This window comes from Ascaphus truei, chromosome 6 (genome assembly GCF_040206685.1).
Source record: "Ascaphus truei isolate aAscTru1 chromosome 6, aAscTru1.hap1, whole genome shotgun sequence".
In the NCBI taxonomy this organism is placed as follows: domain Eukaryota; kingdom Metazoa; phylum Chordata; class Amphibia; order Anura; family Ascaphidae; genus Ascaphus; species Ascaphus truei.
The window spans coordinates 36,070,860-36,097,576 of NC_134488.1; the positions used below are offsets into that span (position 1 = coordinate 36,070,860).

The 26,717-nt window shown below is 43.6% G+C and overlaps 1 protein-coding gene across 3 annotated transcripts in view; it reads left to right on the forward strand.

Annotated features, from left to right (window-relative positions):
* LOC142496904 (uncharacterized) overlaps positions 1 to 26,717 on the forward strand; it is a 109,737-nt gene that overhangs the window by 24,142 nt on the left and 58,878 nt on the right. The window contains exon 2 of one of the 3 annotated variants that reach the window (XM_075603986.1): positions 10,405 to 10,482. The exons of the other annotated variants lie outside the window; for them this stretch is intronic. The gene's annotated coding sequence lies outside the window, so the exon portion shown is untranslated. The remainder of the gene's footprint in view (positions 1 to 10,404; positions 10,483 to 26,717) is intronic. 3 annotated transcript variants of the gene reach the window in all.

Here is a 26,717-nt window from a genome sequence, read left to right on the forward strand (position 1 = left end):
GCTCGCAATCATTACATCTATCTCACACCTGTATACAGTGTCTGCGCTCGCAATCATTACATCTATCTCACACCTGTATACGGTATCTGAGATCGCAATCATTACATCTATCTCACACCTGTATACGGTGTCTGCGCTCGCAATCATTACATCTATCTCACACCTGTATACAGTGTCTGTGCTCGCAATCATTACATCTATCTCACACCTGTATACAGTGTCTGCGCTCGCAATCATTACATCTATCTCACACCTGTATACAGTGTCTGCGCTCGCAATCATTACATCTATCTCACACCTGTATACGGTGTCTGCGCTCGCAATCATTACATCTATCTCACACCTGTATACAGTGTCTGCGCTCGCAATCATTACATCTATCTCACACCTGTATACAGTGTCTGCGCTCGCAATCATTACATCTATCTCACACCTGTATACAGTGTCTGCGCTCGCAATCATTACATCTGTCTCACACCTGTATACAGTGTCTGCGCTCGCAATCATTACATCTATCTCACACCTGTATACTGTGTCTGCGCTCGCAATCATTACATCTATCTCACACCTGTATACAGTGCCTGCGCTCGCAATCATTACATCTATCTCACACCTGTATACAGTGTCTGTGCTCGCAATCATTACATCTATCTCACACCTGTATACAGTGTCTGCGCTCGCAATCATTACATCTATCTCACACCTGTATACAGTGTCTGCGCTCGCAATCATTACATCTATCTCACACCTGTATACAGTGTCTGCGCTCGCAATCATTACATCTATCTCACACCTGTATACGGTGTCTGCGCTCGCAATCATTACATCTATCTCACACCTGTATACAGTGTCTGCGCTCGCAATCATTACATCTATCTCACACCTGTATACGGTGTCTGCGCTCGCAATCATTACATCTATCTCACACCTGTATACAGTGTCTGCGCTCGCAATCATTACATCTATCTCACACCTGTATACAGTGTCTGCGCTCGCAATCATTACATCTATCTCACACCTGTATACAGTGTCTGCGCTCGCAATCATTACATCTATCTCACACCTGTATACGGTGTCTGCGCTCGCAATCATTACATCTATCTCACACCTGTATACAGTGTCTGCGCTCGCAATCATTACATCTATCTCACACCTGTATACAGTGTCTGCGCTCGCAATCATTACATCTATCTCACACCTGTATACGGTGTCTGCGCTCACAATCATTACATCTATCTCACACCTGTATACGGTGTCTGCGCTCGCAATCATTACATCTATCTCACACCTGTATACAGTGTCTGTGCTCGCAATCATTACATCTATCTCACACCTGTATACAGTGTCTGCACTCGCAATCATTACATCTATCTCACACCTGTATACAGTGTCTGCGCTCGCAATCATTACATCTATCTCACACCTGTATACAGTGTCTGCGCTCGCAATCATTACATCTATCTCACACCTGTATATGGTGTCTGCGCTCGCAATCATTACATCTATCTCACACCTGTATACAGTGTCTGCGCTCGCAATCATTACATCTATCTCACACCTGTATACAGTGTCTGCGCTCGCAATCATTACATCTATCTCACACCTGTATACGGTGTCTGCGCTCGCAATCATTACATCTATCTCACACCTGTATACAGTGTCTGCGCTCGCAATCATTACATCTATCTCACACCTGTATACGGTGTCTGCGCTCGCAATCATTACATCTATCTCACACCTGTATATGGTGTCTGCGCTCGCAATCATTACATCTATCTCACACCTGTATACAGTGTCTGCGCTCGCAATCATTACATCTATCTCACACCTGTATACAGTGTCTGCGCTCGCAATCATTACATCTATCTCACACCTGTATACGGTGTCTGTGCTCGCAATCATTACATCTATCTCACACCTGTATACAGTGTCTGCGCTCGCAATCATTACATCTATCTCACACCTGTATACAGTGTCTGCGCTCGCAATCATTACATCTATCTCACACCTGTATACGCTGTCTGCGCTCGCAATCATTACATCTATCTCACACCTGTATACAGTGTCTGCGCTCGCAATCATTACATCTATCTCACACCTGTATACGGTGTCTGCACTCGCAATCATTACATCTATCTCACACCTGTATACGGTGTCTGCGCTCGCAATCATTACATCTATCTCACACCTGTATACAGTGTCTGCGCTCGCAATCATTACATCTATCTCACACCTGTATACGGTGTCTGTGCTCGCAATCATTACATCTATCTCACACCTGTATATGGTGTCTGCGCTCGCAATCATTACATCTATCTCACACCTGTATACGGTGTCTGCGCTCGCAATCATTACATCTATCTCACACCTGTATACGGTGTCTGCGCTCACAATCATTACATCTATCTCACACCTGTATACAGTGCCTGCGCTCACAATCATTACATCTATCTCACACCTGTATACAGTGTCTGCGCTCGCAATCATTACATCTATCTCACACCTGTATACAGTGTCTGCGCTCGCAATCATTACATCTATCTCACACCTGTATACAGTGTCTGCGCTCGCAATCATTACATCTATCTCACACCTGTATACAGTGTCTGCGCTCACAATCATTACATCTATCTCACACCTGTATACAGTGTCTGCGCTCGCAATCATTACATCTATCTCACACCTGTATACAGTGTCTGCGCTCGCAATCATTACATCTATCTCACACCTGTATACAGTGTCTGCGCTCACAATCATTACATCTATCTCACACCTGTATACAGTGTCTGCGCTCGCAATCATTACATCTATCTCACACCTGTATACGGTGTCTGCGCTCGCAATCATTACATCTATCTCACACCTGTATACAGTGTCTGCGCTCGCAATCATTACATCTATCTCACACCTGTATACAGTGTCTGCGCTCGCAATCATTACATCTATCTCACACCTGTATACAGTGCCTGCGCTCGCAATCATTACATCTATCTCACACCTGTATACAGTGTCTGCGCTCGCAATCATTACATCTATCTCACACCTGTATACGGTGCCTGCGCTCACAATCATTACATCTATCTCACACCTGTATACAGTGTCTGCGCTCGCAATCATTACATCTATCTCACACCTGTATACGGTGTCTGCGCTCGCAATCATTACATCTATCTCACACCTGTATACAGTGTCTGCGCTCACAATCATTACATCTATCTCACACCTGTATACAGTGTCTGCGCTCGCAATCATTACATCTATCTCACACCTGTATACAGTGTCTGCGCTCACAATCATTACATCTATCTCACACCTGTATACAGTGTCTGTGCTCGCAATCATTACATCTATCTCACACCTGTATACAGTGCCTGCGCTCGCAATCATTACATCTATCTCACACCTGTATACGGTGTCTGCGCTCGCAATCATTACATCTATCTCACACCTGTATACGGTGTCTGTGCTCGCAATCATTACATCTATCTCACACCTGTATACAGTGTCTGCGCTCGCAATCATTACATCTATCTCACACCTGTATACAGTGTCTGCGCTCGCAATCATTACATCTATCTCACACCTGTATACGGTGTCTGCGCTCGCAATCATTACATCTATCTCACACCTGTATACAGTGTCTGCGCTCGCAATCATTACATCTATCTCACACCTGTATACAGTGTCTGCGCTCGCAATCATTACATCTATCTCACACCTGTATACAGTGTCTGCGCTCACAATCATTACATCTATCTCACACCTGTATACAGTGTCTGCGCTCGCAATCATTACATCTATCTCACACCTGTATACGGTGTCTGCGCTCGCAATCATTACATCTATCTCACACCTGTATACAGTGTCTGTGCTCGCAATCATTACATCTATCTCACACCTGTATACGGTGTCTGCGCTCACAATCATTACATCTATCTCACACCTGTATACGGTGTCTGCGCTCGCAATCATTACATCTATCTCACACCTGTATACAGTGTCTGTGCTCGCAATCATTACATCTATCTCACACCTGTATACGGTGTCTGCGCTCGCAATCATTACATCTATCTCACACCTGTATACGGTGTCTGCGCTCGCAATCATTACATCTATCTCACACCTGTATACAGTGTCTGCGCTCGCAATCATTACATCTATCTCACACCTGTATACAGTGTCTGCGCTCGCAATCATTACATCTATCTCACACCTGTATACAGTGTCTGCGCTCGCAATCATTACATCTATCTCACACCTGTATACAGTGTCTGCGCTCGCAATCATTACATCTATCTCACACCTGTATACAGTGTCTGCGCTCGCAATCATTACATCTATCTCACACCTGTATACAGTGTCTGCGCTCGCAATCATTACATCTATCTCACACCTGTATACAGTGTCTGCGCTCGCAATCATTACATCTATCTCACACCTGTATACAGTGCCTGCGCTCACAATCATTACATCTATCTCACACCTGTATACAGTGTCTGCGCTCACAATCATTACATCTATCTCACACCTGTATACAGTGTCTGCGCTCGCAATCATTACATCTATCTCACACCTGTATACAGTGTCTGCGCTCGCAATCATTACATCTATCTCACACCTGTATACGGTGTCTGCGCTCGCAATCATTACATCTATCTCACACCTGTATACAGTGTCTGCGCTCGCAATCATTACATCTATCTCACACCTGTATACAGTGTCTGCGCTCGCAATCATTACATCTATCTCACACCTGTATACAGTGTCTGCGCTCGCAATCATTACATCTATCTCACACCTGTATACGGTGTCTGCGCTCGCAATCATTACATCTATCTCACACCTGTATACGGTGTCTGTGCTCGCAATCATTACATCTATCTCACACCTGTATACGGTGTCTGCGCTCGCAATCATTACATCTATCTCACACCTGTATACAGTGTCTGCGCTCGCAATCATTACATCTATCTCACACCTGTATACAGTGTCTGCACTCGCAATCATTACATCTATCTCACACCTGTATACGCTGTCTGCGCTCGCAATCATTACATCTATCTCACACCTGTATATGCTGTCTGCGCTCGCAATCATTACATCTATCTCACACCTGTATACAGTGTCTGCGCTCGCAATCATTACATCTATCTCACACCTGTATACAGTGTCTGCGCTCGCAATCATTACATCTATCTCACACCTGTATACAGTGTCTGCGCTCGCAATCATTACATCTATCTCACACCTGTATACGGTGTCTGCGCTCGCAATCATTACATCTATCTCACACCTGTATACAGTTTCTGCGCTCGCAATCATTACATCTATCTCACACCTGTATACAGTGTCTGCACTCGCAATCATTACATCTATCTCACACCTGTATATAGTGTCTGTGCTCGCAATCATTACATCTATCTCACACCTGTATACAGTGTCTGCGCTCGCAATCATTACATCTATCTCACACCTGTATACGGTGTCTGCACTCGCAATCATTACATCTATCTCACACCTGTATACAGTGTCTGCGCTCGCAATCATTACATCTATCTCACACCTGTATACGCTGTCTGCGCTCGCAATCATTACATCTATCTCACACCTGTATACGCTGTCTGTGCTCGCAATCATTACATCTATCTCACACCTGTATACGGTGTCTGCGCTCGCAATCATTACATCTATCTCACACCTGTATACAGTGTCTGTGATCGCAATCATTACATCTATCTCACACCTGTATACAGTGTCTGCGCTCGCAATCATTACATCTATCTCACACCTGTATACAGTGTCTGTGCTCGCAATCATTACATCTATCTCACACCTGTATACAGTGTCTGTGCTCGCAATCATTACATCTATCTCACACCTGTATACGGTGTCTGCGATCGCAATCATTACATCTATCTCACACCTGTATACAGTTTCTGCGCTCGCAATCATTACATCTATCTCACACCTGTATACGGTGTCTGCGCTCGCAATCATTACATCTATCTCACACCTGTATACGGTGTCTGTGCTCGCAATCATTACATCTATCTCACACCTGTATACAGTGTCTGCGCTCGCAATCATTACATCTATCTCACACCTGTATACGGTGTCTGCGCTCGCAATCATTACATCTATCCCACACCTGTATACAGTGTCTGTGCTCGCAATCATTACATCTATCTCACACCTGTATACAGTGTCTGCGCTCGCAATCATTACATCTATCTCACACCTGTATACGGTGTCTGCGCTCGCAATCATTACATCTATCTCACACCTGTATACAGTGTCTGTGCTCGCAATCATTACATCTATCTCATACCTGTATACGGTGTCTGCGCTCGCAATCATTACATCTATCTCACACCTGTATACAGTGTCTGTGCTCGCAATCATTACATCTATCTCATACCTGTATACGGTGTCTGCGCTCGCAATCATTACATCTATCTCACACCTGTATACAGTGTCTGCGCTCGCAATCATTACATCTATCTCACACCTGTATACAGTGTCTGCGCTCGCAATCATTACATCTATCTCACACCTGTATACGGTGTCTGCGCTCGCAATCATTACATCTATCTCACACCTGTATACAGTGTCTGCGCTCGCAATCATTACATCTATCTCACACCTGTATACAGTGTCTGCGCTCGCAATCATTACATCTATCTCACACCTGTATACAGTGTCTGCGCTCGCAATCATTACATCTATCTCACACCTGTATACAGTGTCTGCGCTCGCAATCATTACATCTATCTCACACCTGTATACAGTGTCTGCGCTCGCAATCATTACATCTATCTCACACCTGTATACAGTGTCTGCGCTCGCAATCATTACATCTATCTCACACCTGTATACAGTGTCTGCGCTCGCAATCATTACATCTATCTCACACCTATACAGAAAGAACACTAGATGGCGCTCAAACACTCTTTCAAAATAAAACCGTGTAGTAAAAAACAGTGACATAATTAATCAAAAATGTATACTGTGCAGTAAGTGATAAAAGTAAAAACACTCAAACCCTTAGAGGACTGTTTCAAGGTCCACAATCAGAGCACAAAAGGAAACAGCAGAGAAACCATGTTCTGCAGATTGATATCGAGATCAATGAGATCGAATCAAGGATTGGCAATTTAAATCAAACAAGTTTGTTTAAAGAGAAAGATACCAATCTGCAGAATAAATTGGATAGAATCAGAAAAGAGACCATTACTAAGAAAGTTAAAAAATTTCTTAGGGATCAGGAGGATTACAAAGATGGACCTCCAAGAAAGTCTGATCCAGATGAGAAGGACAGTGCAAAAATGATTATAACCCTTGAGGCTAAACTCCTCAAAAAATCCCCCAAAAACTCCCCAAAAAAGTCCTTTACGTAGAGGGAAAAATCAAGGGATAGGAAAAAACTATTTAAGAATACAAGAGAAGTACAGACTAAATATAGAAAAAGTCCAGAACGAGAGAATTGGAAAAATAAACAGCATAAATCTCCCAGCCAGTCAAAAAAACTGGCGAAAGTACAAATTAATGTAGAAAAAGCTCCTTAAGGACTATAAGTATTGATTTTGATTCTGAAGTACAAATAGTGACTAATAACAGAAAAGAACAAAGAGAAGTTCAAAAAGATAAATTGTTCACCAAAAGTGGTTCTAAGAATGGTAACAAGAAGGATTTTTTAGGGGAGGGGGGGTCCACTTCTTTTCAGGGAGCGAATTACTATGCTCCACTGACAAAGAGGGATCCCTTGTCAGAAAGGAAAAGAATAAGAACAGACGAAAACTGGGAAGAGGAAGAGAAAAAGAAACATCTCAAAAAAGCAAGAGATAGGGATTAATATCTTTAACCTCAGTTCTAAAGTACTAACAGAACCAGAGAGGTCTTTGATCTCAAAGGGGCAGAAGTTTGCTCCCACTGTGGGCCCTAGCATCTTCGGCCTCTTTGTAGATGCACAGAAATTTCTGAGAAAGCTCACTATAAAAAGATTTTTCAGATTAAAAGAAGTAGAGCAAAGGACTGCTGATAATCTTGAGAGAGAATTAAGTGTGACAACTACAACTGAAGCTTCACCAGTAAGATCAGTGTTGGTTCATTCTGGCCTTAAATTACCTTCCACATTTTATCCAAAGTATGCGAAAGGAAATAACCTAGATGTATTCTCACAATTGGTACAAAAAGATTTTGAAAGATTAGTTGAATCAGAAACCAGGTTTGACAATAATCTGAACAATTCAGAAAGAAAGGCCTTAAAAATCCTACAAGAGGAGAAAGGATAAAATTAGATGAGGAGGGAGGCGCATGCGCAACGGGAACGGAGATGGCGGCTTGAATTAAGTGCTCCGCTACCCACCGGCAGAAAATAAATAAAAAATAACGTTAAAACTCAACGCATACATAAATATGACACTGCACCCACAACAACTAAATACACGGCACAAAAGAGGATGGCGGCGACCCGAAAAAAGACGAAGCAGAAGGTGGATGTGCGCACCTACTTCGTGGGGGCTAAAAAGACCCGGGAAACAGACAGCATGGCGGCTTCAGACTCGGACTCCGCACCGGAGCTAGAGATGGCAATGGAGGAGCCTACAGGGGCGCTTAAGAGAGAGATAGCACAGCTCCTCTCTGACCTTAAAACATTCTTTCGGGGGGAGGTAGAGCACCTGCGGAGAGACATCCTCAGCATTGGGACCCGCACAAACGATCTTGAGGAAAAGATGGAGGAGACTACCAAGTGCCAGAGGGAGACCGATACCAGGGTTACTACTCTAGAGCGGAAGGTGGCAGAGCTAGAGGAGCGACATGAGGACAGTGAAAATCGGGACAGGAGGAATAACCTGAGGGTCCGGGGGATCCCCGAGGAGGTCCAAGATCCCGAATTGATGCTTAGCAGATGGATGACTTCCATTATGCCGGGGAAGACGGAGGCAGAGCTGGTCATGGACCGGTGTCACCGCGCTTTACGGGCCCGTCCACTGCCGAACAACCCCCCCAGGGACGTAATTCTACGCCTGCACCACTTCACTACCAAAGCGGAGATTTGCAAAATTACCAGGGCTACCCCATTGGTGGCGTTTGAGGGAATTGAGATGGCCATATACCAGGACATTTCCCCGATCACGCTGGCGGGAAGACAGGCCCTCCAACCTGTTCCCAGATTACTGCGGGATAAGGAAATAAGGTATAGGTGGGCCTTCCCATTCGCGCTGATAGTGGTACAGAATGGCCGGTCACACACACTTAAGCACCTGTCAGATGGCCCGGAGTTTCTGAAAAAACTGGGCATACCCAACACGCTCCAGTGGTCAGAGGCCCCAGGGGTGCGCCCGCCCCGGCAGACGGAGTGGGAAAGAGTGGGCTCATCGGCCGTGCAACACAAAGAGAAGACGGGACCCTCGAGACCTACCTGAGGACTATTTGACCCGCTCTCCAGTACACACCGAGCTATCTGTTGTTACTCCTTTTCTGCAAAGGATGTTGGGACTGTTCCCCTTGTTGAATGCTGCCCTGCGTTGGAGTGTCCCCGGAGCCCCCCCCCCCCTCCCTGTGGACCGAGTCCAGATGATTGAGCTCCAAAGAAAGATAGAGCGACGGCTGAAAAAGAAGAAAATCATTACCCACCAAAAAGGCTTCCTGGCAAGATCCGCGGGACAAGTTGGAGAAGACGCGCAGAAAAAGAATGGCGGACGCTGTTTCGGCGCGAAATCGTGGTGCTCCGGCCGACTCTGCCCTCGGGACATGCCTGCTTCCTCTGCTGCTCACAGGCGGATGTGCGCTCTCTGCCCCGATGACGTCAGGGGGCGGTTCCTCACGGAGTCCCGTCGGACAGGAAATGACATCCGGGGAAGCGCCTGAAGCTCGGGGGAGAGACTGGGCTGGGACTGGGGGGACGGGGTTGGGGCCGGGAGACCCGAATTGTGACAGGGGGGGCTCCCCGGGGGGGTGCGCGAATTCCCCCACCGGGGAGAGGGGTTCAGTTAAACTAGTTAGGGTAGCCAGTTATAGAGTTTAGTAGATAGTGTAGTTAGAGTAAAATCAGTTCACAATACAGTTGAGCTTTAGGAAATAGATTTTGTTAACAGTAATAGAAAATACAATGTCTGCTCTGCCGGCGGGGGGGCAGGTGAATGCCCTCGTCCCCGCCTGTTGGCATGCGCCCTTGGGGCTGGGCTGCGGTCTTAAACCACAGTCCAGTCAAAGACCTGGGAATTCGTGGGCCGGAACAAGCCCCACGAGCCTGGACTGGAGGGAGGGAGAATCCAGGGCATGGGCGATATTCCCAGGCATTAAACCATAGGTCAGTTAGGACCAATATGGTTTTCTTTGTGCATGTTACATGGCTATGTGTTCCTTGTCACTCCCCTATGTGTTTTCCCTCCCCACCCCCAGGTTTTCCCGGAGGAGGTACCACGGCAACACGGGACCATCAAAACCACTCCTGGCACCCGCTGAGAACTCAAGGCATGGGTAGGATGCGAACGCACTACACACACAAAGACTCACTTTATATACACACATGGCACTGACGTTCATATCACAAAATGTCAAGGGATTTAATTCCCCACAGAAACGTAGAATCGCCTTTGCAGAATTCAAACGTAGAAAAATAGACGTTCTCTTCCTTCAAGAAACGCACTATAGTTCCAACAAAAACCCAGGGTTCATAGACAAACATTTTAGGAGGTTCTATCTCGCCTCAGCCAAAGAAAAGAAAAAAGGGTTTGCTATACTACTCCACAATAGAGTACCGTTTGAGGTAGAAAAAATAAAACGAGACCCAGAAGGTAGATATATCATACTGGTGGGACTATTGCAGTAGTGCAGAGTAACCATGGCATGCGTTTATGCCCCATGCAAAAGAGATCCCCAGTTCTTTGCAGAGTTCTTTCTCAAGCTGCAGCGCTGGGCAGCCGGAAATATAATAGTAGCGGGAGACTTTAATAAGGTCCTAGACCCCCGTATAGACAGATCCCCGAGACAGGAGAGGGAAAGACAAACGGGAGCTACAACACTACTTGAAGGGCTAAGACGAGGATGTCTGGTGGACATATGGCGGGAACAACACCCAGGTGAGCGTGCCTATACATTCTACTCACACCCTCATGACAGTTATAGCAGGCTAGACCACTTCTTTGTGTCGAGCAGAATGGTCCCACAAATCTCCGACACCTTAATTCATGACATTTCATGGTCGGACCATGCATCAATTGAGCTAAGATGCACACAAATTAGGCCGGTTAGCCCGGGAGCAAACTGGAAATTGAACGAATCCCTGATTAAGATCCCGGATCTGGCACAGACAGTCAAAGAAGAGATTAGGCAGTTTTTCTTAACAAACACGGGCACGGTGGAATCTCACATCACACTGTGGGAGGCTCACAAGGCCACAATGCGTGGAATACTGATTAGTCTAGCGGCTAGAAGAAAGAAGCAGAGGGAAACAAAATTGACACAACTATATAAGAGGTTACATGAGCTCTCTACACTCCATAGCCGATCAGGTAGAGGGGACATTCTAAAGGAGTTGAAGGATGTAAGGATCGAGCTTAACCTCCTCCTCACATCCCAGGCCGAGAGGGACTAGAGCTGGACCAAGAGGAAATTCTTTGAGAAAGCCAACAAGCCAGACACCATGCTAGCTAACAGGATTCGTAATAGGCAACCAAATTATAATATACAGGCAATCAGGACCACTTCGGGGGAAATGTCCTCCAACCCCAAACGTATAGTGGAAGAGTTTAGACTTTATTATGAGCAGCTATACACACGGGGGCACCGACACACGGGGACTCATCTCTGCTCTATACAAGGAAGTGGTTAGGTCGGACATCGATGGCTCTCATAAAACCAGGTTCATGACACAATGGGAGACAGACCTGACAGGGCCGCTAGAAGATGAAGACTGGACAGCGATCTTTAAGGCTACGGCCAGTAGCTCGATTTGTACGACATTGAAGGAGAACTCATATAAAGTATTAATGAGGTGGTATCTCACCCCAGTTAGACTGGCAAAATTCATAGCGGGAGCTTCCCCGCTCTGTCCCAGGCAGTGCGGGGAACAGGGAGATCTGGTGCACATGCTGTGGTCTTGTCCACGACTCATACCCGTCTGGACGCAAATCAGAGATTGGCTACAGAGGATCTTTTTGGGCCTCAAAATTCAACTAGACCCATGGGTGTTTCTGTTAGGTAAGTCCACGAACGAGGTGTCTAGATCAGGAAACAAATTAATCGCACACTTTGCTACGGCTATGAGGTGCAAGACCGCAGCACTGTGGAAGCAGAATGCAATTCCATCAATAGATAAAATTCGGAACAGAATTTGGTTTGTTTGCCAGATGGAAAAGTTGACAAGTTTGGTCAACGACACTGGCCCAAATTTCCAAAAAGTCTGGTTGCCCTGGTTGGCTCAGACTGATATCCCGGGGGTGAGCAATGCCTCCGTCTGGCTTTAATAAAATCAGGTGGGTTCTCCTTCGAAGGCGGACAGGAACTGCGGGTGGAAGCACATAGGGATGACACTAACGCCGTGCCGCAAGGATACTGAGGGCGGATGAGCGCCCCCCTACCTCAATGCCTGGTGCCACGTGGACACAGATGGGTATGAGCCTGGAGCAGCGGTCTAGGTCCAGAGAATAACAACAATGGAGATACCTCCTCTACCCTCCCCTCCCCCCCTTCATTCCCTCCCCTCCTCCTACCCCAATTCTCTCCTGTTTACCCTTTCCCATGTTTGTATTGATGTTGTCTGTCCCACAGTACACCTTATGGTACCAATGGGATACTTGTATGCTATATTCTTGAAAAACCAATAAAAGAAAGTTAAAAAAAAAAAAAAATCCTACAAGAGGATACTAATGTAGTCATAAAACAAGCCGATAAAGGGGGCGGAGTGGCTATTTTAGATAGAAAGGATTACATTGCAGAGTCAAAAAGGATTTTAGGGGACAGTAACACATATCTACCTCTGAAAAAAGATCCTACATCAGATTTTTTTAAAGAACTAAAAGTCCTGTTAGATAAGGGGAGAATGGAAGAAGTAATAAATACAGAGGAATATAATTTTCTATATAGAGACAATCCTGTGAGACCTATATTTTATTACCTTCCTAAACTTCATAAAAGTATTACCAACCCCCAGGGAGGCCTATAATAGCAGGCATAGATTCCTTGACGTCTCACTTATCCGCCTATATAGACACCTATTTGCAAACATATGTTACAAAACTTCCCTCTTATCTTAAGGATACGACTGACATCTTACGTATCATAGATAATCAAGTTTGGGGAAAAGGATGGTTTTTGGTAACCTGTGATATCACCTCACTATATACCTGTATAAACCACAGAGACGGACATGAAGCAGTTGACAGAGCATTATCGAAAGATTCTGAGATGCCCAATGAACAGGCCAACTTCATTCTTGATGGCATAAAGTTCATTTTAGAACACAACTACTTCATGTTTGAGGGGATATACTACTTACAGAAATGTGGTACCGCGATGGGCACAAAATTTGCACCCAGCTATGCAAACCTCCTTATGGGAGCATGGGAGGAAGATCATATATGGTCTATTGCAGAGCTGGGTGTGAATTTGTGCCTATGGCGTAGATACATAGATGATATTATATTCATTTGGAAAGGGGATGAATAGGAACTTATACAGTTTACCCAGTATCTCAATGATAATACACTTAATTTACAATTTACATGTGAATATAGTCAGGAAAAAGTGAATTTCTTGGACCTGACAATTTTCATTGAAGATGGATTAATTAAAACTCAGACCTTTTTCAAGGGTGTAGATATTAATAATTATATATCTACTGCCAGTTGCCATCACCCCAAATGGTTACAAAACGTCCCATATGGACAAATTAGGCGGATTAGGAGGAACTGTTCGGATGTCAGCAGCTTTTATACATAATCAGCCTTCCTACAGAACAGGTTCAAAGAAAAGGATTATGATGATAAGATGCATTAAAAAAGGCAGAGAGTTTGGATAGAAGAGATCTTTTATACAATAATAATACTAAAAGTTAGGATCAAAAAAGAACTTTGAATTTTCATTTTGCACAAACTATAATAGACAATCTGAAAGAATTTCCAAAATAATTCATAAGCATTGGCATATTGTCAAAAATTATCCTATATTAGGAGAGATTGTCCCCGAAAAACAAACTGTAATTTTTAAGAGAGCAAAAGCCCTAAAAGACAGATTGGCCCCTAGTGCTTTACCGAAAATGATTGCAGATGGTAACAGATGGTTAACAAAAACAAAAGGGTTTTTTGGCTGCACCACATGTACGGCTTGTAAACATAGGTCAGATGACAAATTTAGCTTTGTATCTAATGTATCAGGACAACGGTTTCATATTAAACAACTTTTAACATGTAAATCAGACTATGTTGTATATCTTATCTACTGCCCATGTGGGCTACAGTATGTAGGTCAAACTTCAAGAGCAGTTAAAACCCGCATACTCGAACACATTGGCAATGTGAGACGAGGTGTTACCACACATTATTTGTCAAATCATTTTATTCAAAAACATAATGGAGATACATCAGGTCTCAAATTCACAGTATTGGAACAAGTGTTACCACATTGGAGAGGTGGAGACTGAAATGTTGCTCTGAGAAAGAGAGAGAGTTTCTGGATTTTCACTCTGAAATCACTTGTACCATTAGGTTTAAATGTGGATTTTGAGCTAAGTTCTTTCCTTTAGATTTGTGTTACCTGTATTCGTATGTCTCCTATATGGGTGTGTATATAATAAGTAATTACAAGCTTTCAAGTTTAAACATGTACAAGATAGGGTCTTGCTAATGTATATTACTGTTATATTCTGCAATGAGTGTGTTTTTCTGGTTTTTTCTTGTCTTTGAGATTCATCTATCATCGTGTTTTCTTCAACTGAGAGATCATCGGGATATATTTTATTAGTCATATGTGTAGTATTCTATAATACGTATGGACAAAAGATAGTTTCTTGGGCGCCTATATTAACAACTACTATAAAAGGATATACGAAAACCAAGCCTGTTGGCTGTGAAGAAACGTGGCTCCTCACGGTGTGCTTGAAGGAAAAGAAAAAGCACAACACATAGCGTAATACTGTAGAATGTAAGACAAACAACACTTAAGACAACATATAACAGCTGAGAACTGGATAGGTGAATTTAACACAATAAAAACATTTAATAACAGTTAATAATTAATATAATGCACAATACACATGGACATATATTATGTTAACAAGTAAAATGAATGAATTAATGGTTCTAATACTCCGTAGCACCAATGATGATGGTTGCAATGCCTACTCACCAGATGGAATAGGTTTGCAGGCAGTGGATAGTTTAGAGAGTATCCCCTCTCGTTTCTTAATGCTGCTCTCTGCTAACTGGCGTCTCCGTCTGCTCGTGGATGTAGCTCATCAAACAGGAACTCCTGCAACACGCTGGGGAGGACGTCCGGTAGATGGTAAACAGCAGCAGCTGATTCAGCACGCCGTCGGCAACGGGAAACTAGCCGGTTAGTGGCGCTCACAGATTCGCCAATGCGTGGGGACACCAAGGTGCTGGGTATTAAAATCGCCACCCTACGCGTTTCGAGAGCGCTCTGCTCTCTTCCTCAGGGGTATATGAAATAAAAGTCCAGCGACATCCCAATAACACAGGCTGAAGATCTCTGTGCTGCAGGGGGTGGGCAATGTGAGGGGGGCACAGGAAAAGGGACTTAGAGGCTTCAGAGCCTATTCCTCAGTGTGTATCTTTTCCTTCAAGCACACCGTGAGGAGCCACGTTTCTTCACAGCCAACAGGCTTGGTTTTCGTATATCCTTTTATAGTAGTGGTTAATATAGGCGCCCACAGAAACTATCTTTTGTCCATACTGTTATCCTGATCAGGGGGTCAGTTTTTTGTATCCCAGGCAGCCCCTTATGTATGGTTAATTATTCCAATATAAGGTACTAGATACTACGGTACATCTTTGCGGTTAGCGCTACCTGTTTTGTTGTTTTTATTCTATAATACGTATTGTATGTGTAAATTTAGTATAATTCTATAGTAGGTTTTTCGATATTATAATTGAAAAGCACGTACAGTATGATAGGTACATTTTTATTAAAAGTATAAAGGTTGTATTTTAAATAAATTGTATAACATTGCTGTGATATTTTTAATTTGGGAGAGGGCTAATAGAGCCAATTACCCAATTAATTAGATCTGTGTACACGTTGGCCTGTAGGAGGAAAGGTCATTGTGAGTTAACAAGGAATATAAGGTATCCTTTTATGGGTTAAAGCTACTCCTGACGAAGCCGTCATCCCACATGGCGAAACGCATAGAACGTAACCCTCACTGTGAGATCCAGAGGGAGAGAGTCTGCAGCTGGAGTTCCGGTGGTGTCTACTATACGTGCGAAAAACCGGAAGTGACGTATCGACTCCAAACAGCAGCGCAGGACGGAGACCGGTGGATGAAGCAGCGGTGTGCAGAGTTCCCGAGAACGCGACTCAGTTCAACATCGTTACCCCTACATCAATGCTGTAACCATCTGGTATCTTGTAAGCCTCCAATTTTATCATTGTCGGATAAATGTTTTGGTATTTTTTATTTTTTGGCTCTGTGTCTCTCTTCTGGGTCTACTTACCTCCTATTTTTGCTCCCGATTGCTATCTATGGATGGATATTTTTCCTATCATCTAGCATATATGCTCCTTTGAGGGCTCTGCCATTTTATGTGTTTGGTTATTACGTTAATTGCACTATGGTAGTTTCACTTATTTTCTTCTAGATCTATCTCACACCTGTATACAGTGTCTGCGCTCGCAATCAGATCACTTAGCATTTAAGGAGATGTAACAATCTCTCCTACATAAGGAGGCCTGTGGACTCCTAACCACAGGTAAATATCAGGTAGTGAACCGCTTATACTCACAATTGCCAACAACTAAGTAGCAGCTAAAAGATATTCGTATGTATGTTGTGTTAAGCATAGGTGTGTGAGGAAACACCGCCATACGACCTGATGTGATGTGCTTCACAGGGATAGGCCCCGCCTGTTTCGATGGCTAATTTACAGCCTGTGGAGATGCTCTGTAAATACCCTTAATTACCCAACTGCATTCATATACTTCATACATGCAGGATCTGACCTTTGGCAAAAATGCAACCAGAGGTGCAGCTCAGTAACTTCCCTTGCCTGGCCCTCCCTGCTTTATGTTATGCTGTTTCCTCCATGTCTCACCTTAGTGTTTCTCAAGAAGAGAAGAAGTGCCGCACAGCATAAAAAAGATTGAATGAAGGCTGATGTGGGAGAATAAAAAGAGCTTTATTTGCACAAGGTGCAAGCGAGTCCTCTTGACGCGTTTCGGCCTGGCAGGCCTTTGTCAAAAGAGTAATTCGCTTGCATCACAAGACATCTAGTTATACACCAGCAAACATGTGACAGCTGTTCATATTACTCAATGTAATGAGTTTCAGGTGTCCAGCATAACAATCATTAACCACCTCATTGTCAAACATAATGCTCGCCTAACTAACACAGATGTCAGATGAAAAAGTTAAAACACAAAAATACATATATAAAATGACCAATCATTATGACCAATAACATGAACATGTATCTAAATGTTTCAGATCGGTGTATAAATGACAGGTCAATAAAACATATAGTCTATACTCCTTGAGCTTGAATAAAGCAAAAAATCATTAATCTAAATTTAATCACAAACCCAGATATATGAGATAGGAGAATCAAAAAGCTGTAACAGACATTTTTAAACATTCTTGAACATTTATAGCACTTTTATCTTATCATGATGTGGAAGTTTAGTGAAAGATGCATTTGAACAGGAAATAAGATGGGAATATTTATAACTCAAAAATAATCTATTGTACAATATAAATGATACAAAAATACCATGAATGATATAAAATAGTAGAAACTTTTTCATCTGACATCCGGGTATCGGGTTGGCGGTGAAGAGCAAAGATCACGAGACAGAGGCATCCCAGCTTCATTCAGGAGAAGAAGGAACACATATTACACGGAAAAGACAGGACAGGCTTGGCAAACAACCACGAGGACTAACACGTGAGTTTCCCGTGTCCCAACCTCATAGTGCTCATGGTGAGCCGGTTGGGGGGAAAGATAACATATCATATCATACTGCATTAAGGTTGTTTATAGCCTGGGTCTTAAAGACATATTACATCATCTCCTACCAGCAGGACTATGCTTTATTCTGAGCGCCTGGAGGGTTAGTCAGTTTGATTCACCCATTTGTATACTCATTTTGTCAATAGGACCGCAATACATTTATTTTCTGCACCAATATACACCGGTACTCACCTTCATTGTCAGGGACGTCCTACCGTTATAATACTCCCACGCCTGTGCCCATCTTGCACCGATTAACGCTATAGGCGCTGACACTTTCTGTATACTTCCAGCTACACACGATCCCAGCAGCAGGTGCATGCTAACTTGGGGCTCCGTTTCCCTGTCCATTCTCCACCCCCTGAGTGCAAGTTTGGGCTCTGATTTTTTGTTTGTGTTCTAGAGTTGGGAGGGGTTTGATTTCCTCTAGTTGCTCCCTTCTGTGTGAAGTCACTGTGTGATGTCACTGTGTGATGTCACGGTGTGATGTCACTGTGTGATCAGCGAGCGCTTGCACAGCCAGAGTCCACCTCCCCTTATCTTTACTGGCTCTCTGATAAGGACAGGGTGGAATAAGGGGAAAGAAAACACTTGATTGACAAACACTTCCCCATTCAGAGGCCCCATAGAAATTCAACTGGCCGCCCCATGTGGGACTGCACCTTTAATATGTGCGCACCAGTGTCTGTGTGTGTTAGACAATGTATATATACAGTGGGGTTGCTGGCATTAGGGGTCTGCAAGCTATAAACGGCAGAGCAGCATTACATTATGTTTTACGCTATCTAGCCAATCACTGTTCACTTTGGTCCAACTTGAGACTGCACCTTTGCCCTGGCTAATATACTGGACTATACTTGGGAGGCCTTTCAGTCTTGTATCTCTGTATTTTTAAAACTGTATTTGTAATCAAATATACCACTGTTCTAGCTCTTTGTAGCACTTTTCTAACCATGAACGTTGCTATCGAAAGCTGGAACTGTAAGCGTACTGCACTGTAGTAGCGGGGTGTGCAGACTTTTTAAGTCGCGCACCCCCCCCCCCCCGCCCTCTGGCTTGCTCCCCAGCATATCCTAATATCTGCGACGTCGCGTTGTCATGGCCGGAGAGAAGGTAAGAGGCAGTTACAGAGAGGCCCTATTCTCTCCCCAGCAATCAATTTAAGTGTTGTGGGGAAGAGCGCGGGGCCTCTGCAAGTGCGAGGCACGGTTCCACGCCTGCCCGTCTGCGCACCGTTGCTCTAGTACAGTATATAGTGCTATTATCACATTATTGTTTCTATAATTCATTTCATGTATTATTTGTGCGGGCTGCTACTCTTCTATTTCATCATAATACATTTTTCGATGACACCATTGGTTCTTCAGAGGGATCTTGTTTACAATACATATTTATACACTAAATTCCCTTTATTTAAGATGTGTAGGTGTGTAACTAAAAATTTGTACTACTTACCATACCCCAAGATATAGATCTTAATTCTCACGTGGTCATTAAATCCTTTCTTTACCCCTTATATTCAATAGTATCTGTGCCTGAGCAGAAGCATTGCAGTGTTTTTAATAAATGGTTATAGCGAACTTTCACAATAAAAATTATAGGATTCCTTAATCGAAAAAAGACTAAAAAAAACACCAATCTATATTCTGGAATCTGTTTATGGGAAATGAAGGTGAAGTATTCGCTATTCATTAAGTTAATGACTAAAAAATTTCTTACTATTGGAGCCTGAGAATAGTTTAAAATACGACTGTAATCTTTGAAGTTCTTGTCTCCGCTATGAATACTCCGGTGCTCCCTGTTCTCACTGTCTGGGAGGTATTTCTATGAGTATTGTATTCACTGCTGGTAACAAAAATCTGCTATATTTTTGACCCGCTTAGGTACTGTAATTCCCTCGCTATATCTCCGAGTTTGGCTTCTTTTTGCACTATATACCAATGCCGATAGACTATTTTTTTTTAACTTTTGAAATAAAAATGATTCTACAAATTGCTCCAATATTACAATGTATTTCTTGGCCTCTACATGTTTTTTTTAGGTCAGTCTATAAACATTCAATTATTTAGCTTCATATTTAATTGCAATACCTTTGTTATTCTTTCTCTTCATTGGAGATATTTACAACACTTGCCAATTAAATTGTGGGGATTGTAAGAGACGTGTGCAGAGGTACACAATGGAGACCGTTTAAAGTGAAACTAAAATTAGACATATTGCGCCTGTCCCTTTAACACAGCAGAACATTCAAAATAAGCCAAAGAAAAAACCTGCTACGTTTGGAAAATATTTACACATGTAGTCCAGCCCTCTCTAACTGGGTGGTTACCTATGCTATTTACCAGCCCCAAATATATAAACATATATACAGATATATAACAGTCCCATAAGAAAGTCTTATCTGTTTCTTGTAGCTGTAGGGGAAGCCTCTCTGCTCTCCTGGGTGAGCACCTGTGTGTGCTAAGGCAATGTCTGTCCAGGTATAGTCTGCTCCCCTTTGTCTTGCTGTCAGCCTGCAGTCTCTTTGCAACTCAAGACATCTGTCCTCTGGTCAGTCCAGTGTCCACTAAGGAAATCCTCTGGTCTGTTTTTCCTAGGTCAGCTCCAATTGTGAGCTCAGGCATCCTCATCCTGTGTCTCACATGACACTATTTCACAGAGCTCTGATTAGGCAGGTGGAAGTGGTTAATCGCAGGTGTGCAATTAACCAGTACACTGCTGGATCAGAGGAAAGTTTCTTAACAGGTGTAAGTCCCTGTTACAGGGATATTATCGACCAGATGTCATAGATGAAAGGGCTCTAACCCCAGTAGGCTGTAATATGTATTTGTAGTGTGTATCCGTCATGAAACTCTGCAAAGGTGCAGCTGCATTCCAAGGTCACTGAGAGATCTGCCATTCCTTTTCTATGGGAGAAAGAAGTTGAAGGGAGTGGAGTCTTTTTACTAGCAGACATTAAAAGGTCACAAGTGGAATGATTAACTGAGTGTACCCCAACAGTAGGGTGACCTGGTGCAATTTAATTTGGAGTTGTGATTGATGCCCCAGCAAGCGACCTGATAGGATGTGAAACTAAAATAGGAACGGACGAGATCCTCAGTAACGCTTTGTGCTCCTTGACGCTTGTACTCTCACGTGTTGCCCATTCCGTTTCCTCACCCACCCACAGAAGCACAGACACCTTAGTTGGGTACAAATGGCCACAGCCTTTTATTAACCCAACAGTAATATTCCTGGACCTGGTCAGAAAGTAACCCCAACCAGCTGAACCTGATTATGCCACTGCCGATGCTACATGACCCAGTGGGTACTCATGGTTAGTAATACCTGGGGTCCCTCTTAGGAGTTCAAACTTAGACCCGCCACGTCCGGCCCTGAGCCAAGAGCACCTCCTGTTGGACCCCTCACATACCTCCCAATTTACCACCTGGACAATACTGACCAGACCACAACCCTCCAGCTGTGACAAATCTCATAACACCACCAACCTTTTAAACATACCCTTGTCTTTCCTTTTTTTAAATTCTTTATATATATTTTTTGTATAATAATATATGTTACAACAACATTATAACAATAAACAGAAAACATATCCCAAAAATCTTAACCCCAAAATGGGGTCAGTGAGTGGGAAACTTTTTTGGAGATGGTCAGAGGATTAGAGAGGTAAGACATGAGGCTGCAGTCCCTTAAGTAACCTCTCCCTCATGCCCCTTCACCCCCACCCTGCAGGACCCCATGGCCCCCCAATTTATCTTATAGCGACAAATTAATTTTCCATTTCCAAAATGTTGATTTATATATTGATGAAACCTTTTCAGATTCTCTTCTGTTCTGGTTCACATCACTATGATGTCATCTATAAAACGCTGCCACAGACGGATAGTGAACCGGAATGAATTGGACTCAGAAAAAAAAACCATCTCCTCAAAATAACCTACCAATAAATTGACTACACTAGGGGCACATGCAGAACCCATAGCTACCCCAAGAATCTGTAATTAAAAGTCTTCATCAAACATGAAACAATGATTGTATAAAACATATTCAGCAATTTGCAGTAATACAGGTGTTTTTGGACAATCTGCTCTATCAGATAATATTTGATATAGAACCTCCATAGCTGATTTTACATTCATAGCAGTATACAAACAATTTAATGTACAAATACATGTATAGCCAATGGACATGTCAGGCAACAATTGGATTCAGTGTTTGCAGTCCTTTAAATAACTAGTTTGAAGAAACACCCTAGATAGTACTGTAAATATTGACCTAAGAATTTTGAAAAAGGTTCAAGTAATGACTCCCTAATTAAAAGCAGAAAGGACACCAGCTCTGCAATGTTGCACTTACGATCTAGAGTAGTGGGTGAATTCAAACTGAAACTTTATTAGGTAATGCAATAAAATAACTACATACACATATATTAAAACTTGTCCAGGGTAGGTCTGAGCGATGTATCAGAACAGTGGATAAAGCAGCTACAGGCTGTATATTGGCAGTGATCGCAGTGATTGGTGAGACCCAATCGTTATTTTCCAATTAGCCAATTAGAGTCTGCTTGTATCCAGGTCTGATATTAGTATACACAACGTGTGGCGGGGTATTACTCTGTTTGGTCTTTGGAATTGGTTTGTGGATGTGTCAATTCACTACTGTTGCGGCCGAGCTGAGTCTAACACTCACCCGGTTTCAGCCACGGCAGATTTCGGGCTGGCGCCGAATTGTCCCGCGCGTGCGCCGGAGCCTCGCCAGATCGGTCCTCAGCTCTCCGCTCTCCGCTCTCCGCTCCCCCCTCTGCTTCTCAGGGTCCCCCGGGCCCCCCACCGCCGTCCTCCGCATCTCTCGTAACCAGGGCTCCCTCCAGGGAGCCCTGGGCACGCGTGGCATGCACGCACGCACCCGATGAAGCGTGACCGCGCAGCAGTGACGCGCGGCACGCTGAGGGGGGAAAAAAAACCCGCGTCTTCACGCGGCTTGCAGCTCCAGCCCCTTTAGACTCAGCGGCGCCGCCACTGTATATATGTGGGAGGCTATAATATAATAGTCAGCTTAGTTTGCAGGACGGATAAAGCTTCAAATTCAGCTTTACTCAAATTCTTCTTTCCTACAACTGAAAACCATGAATATGAATTAGAGACAACGATATCATAAGTGTGTGAGTGCGAAACTATTTTCATTAGTACAGTACGTTGTTTTTCTATGTTCTGATTCATTTTGTTTTGTGTTTTTTTTGCACACAACAGAAGCCCCCCAGTCAACAATGAAAGTGGTGAAAGGGTTTGGATGTCTGTTTTTAAAAGAATCTTTTTCTGCAAAGCTCTTTGTTTGGTGTCTGTCTCTGGATGGTACTTTTATTTTTGCACACGGGCACTGATCTTGGGCAGATGATGTAATTTACCCTGTAATTTTTCCTTGAAAAAGAACGCTGCGACGTTCGAAATGCATTGGATGGGTCTTTTGCCACATTAAAGTGCCCTTTTAATCATTTTTTTGTCTTGGGTTCTTCCTGCTCCGTTTGTGCTGGTGCGCTTTTTGGTCTCCCTTTTCCCTGTAATTAGTAAACCAGCTGAAGAATTACTCCATTGTTTGTGTCTCAACTTATTACTAACATATTATTTATCAGTGGAACCTTGTTATGGTAGGTGAGTACAAAATTCTCTTGTTAATTTGATCGCTGTGTCCGTGAAGCGATCCGTAGACGCCATTTCTCTTGGTCACTGTGGAGTAACAGTTAGCATTCCCATCTACTACAAGGGTTCCGGGTAGGTGTTTTTTTCTGAAAACAGATTACATAAAAAGAGACTATTTATGGATTACCAAGATCAAAGAAAGAAAGGGCCTCTGAATATTAATAGGAAATAAACAGAAATGTTATATTTGTGGCATCTGTTTGGGAATATCATGAAATATGTGTGGCTTTGATGTTTCTCTGGGCACCTGGTTGTGACAACAACATATTTTACATTTGATATAGGTTGATTTTGTGTTGACATTTTATTTCTACTTTATCCCTACTAATGGGATTCTCAATAGATATACAAGGCTTATATACGGTATTTAAATCATACTTGGCATAAAAATTCTTTAAGTGTTACAGCTACAAAATGCAAACACTTCACTTTTAACCTGTTATATTAGCATCACTGGTAGGAACATATGATAGGGCTTTAGGCAAAACCCTACAGTTAATTTTAGTCAATGGTCTTGTATTATTCCAGCCAAATGTATTATTCACAGTTTTGTGACCTTGTCTCTGGCCTGAAGGACGGTCTTCTCGTTGTGTAATTGGATCTGTTGAATCTGTGTTCTTCTTGATTTCGGGTCATGGTTACCGTTTCCTCCTGGCCCTGCTTCATGGGTCGGTGGGAGACATATTTCCAGAAACCTTGGGGATTATTTACTAAAGTCAAAGCAAAAATTCCAGTTGCTTTTAATGGGATTCCTTTTTATTGATACATGTACTGTGGTTTTGCTCCTGGTTTTGCAGTTGGAAGATTTAATAACTTGTCCACATTGTTCTCTGTCTGTCATTGAAATTCAAACGTCTCTTTGTTATAGATCCTCTAATGCTCAATGTGAATGTCAAGGGTTGATCTACGGCTGGAGTGGATCCCAATGGCAGGGACAGCAGAGACCGTGGTCGAGGTCACAAGCAAAGGTCAGAGGAAGGCATCAGGTAGTGTGGTTGAGGTCACAAGCAAAGGTCGGCAACGGGGAGGCAGGAACAGGACTGGAAATCAGGAACAGGACTGGGACTAGGGATCAGGACTGGGAATAGGGAACAGGACTGGGAATAGGGAACAGGGCAACAGCAAACAGTGACAGCAGCAAAAGCAGCAGCAGCAGAGAATACAGGAACTTAGCAGGTGCTGGGGGAACAAGTATAAACAGACAAGGAGGAACAGGAAGAGGAGGTTTATATAGGTCTGACTGGAGGCATGGGACAGGTGCAAAGGTGTCAGGTTTCAGAGTTTGGAAGGTTCTTTGAGAGAGATAGGAAGAGCAGCAAGAGTCCCGGTGGATGTTCATGGGTACTACAGGTTAGAAATAACAAAACTAAATTGTGCACTAACTGTGTGTAGCCCTTGTACCCTCCCCCTCTTAAGTGAGATTGGGGTGGGTATGCTCTCTGACTACTTCTTTAGGTGTTGTGCTGTACCTGTTTGGAAACAGGAGGGCTGGGTGCTCCGTGGTGGGGTGGGGAGAACAGGACAGGATTATGGGGTTACCTTAGTTCTTCATCGGTGCAGCACCTCCAGTCAGCATGAATCCTCTGTGATAGCAGTGGATGGTCAATATTGACACCTTTGTTCTTTCAGCAAGACAGTGAATCACACTGATTCTGGTACAACTGGATATTTATTGCAAGCAGGTTGAATAAACATAACAGGTTCATTCTTCCCTCAGCTTCCCTTAGTGAAAGGCATTGGTTAAGGCTTGAGGCCCAGACCAGGCTTGATGGACGCCTCCTCACATCTTCTTATGAGATGGAGGGCAGATGGTACTCACTCCACAGGGGGAGGAAAGAGAGACCGACAGAGACCGAGAATTTTGGAAAGTGACAGTACTTTTAGCCTTTTGTGTTGGTGTTTGTAACCCTGCCCCTTAACAGAGCAGGTTGAATACTGATAGGTCACCACATCCCATGTGTGATACAATCAGTACTCACCCTTCAGGCTGACACTTTCTAGTTGTTGCTAAGGCCCGCCCTTGGATACATCTAATGAATTCAAGGCTTCAAAAGCACACCAAGCCTTTCAGAAGGAATTTGCCCAACCACTGCCTGCACCTAACAGGTCTTACACTGGTCGGGCACAGGAAAAGACATGCTCCCCCTGGTGAAAATTCCAATGACCCCGCTTGGACTACAGTAGGTATAACATCACCTACTGTGCAACTAACCTGTAATCGCTTAAACACAAAATGCAATAAACATTTGCAGATACATTGCAATTTAACAGTACCATTCAATAACATGGGTAAAGCTACCTCAGTAGTAGTGGGCCGGGTCAGGCTTCTTTACCATATTGCCCTGACCATCAGATACCTTTACTGAATAGCACTCCTCTTCCCAGAGATGTATTCTACGCTTTCTAGGTGTGCTGTATGTTGCGACCCACTGCCCATAACTTAAGTAGATGTTTTGCCCTATCAAGATCCCGATACATGGAGTCCTTAGCAGTGTGATCTAGATGTGCTAGGATAGCCTCCTCCACCCACTCCACCCTGTGCTCTTCAGCACTCTGCATGAGGTTCTCTGGGAGATAGGGGTACTCATATCCCATTTTACAGAACCTATGCACTAGCACTTTCTCTCCTCTTCTGAACGTCATTAAACTTTTATCAGGGGCTGTGCTAGGTACTGTAGCACCCAAAATATAGGCCCGTTCCATAAGGGTGTTGCTACAGTTACCTCCCTAACCGGAGCTAATGCAGTCATTGGTCCTGAGGAGGACTTCTCCTCTTCCACCCGGTCCCCCCATGGCAGAGACTTCTTCACAGGTGATACAGATATAACATGCA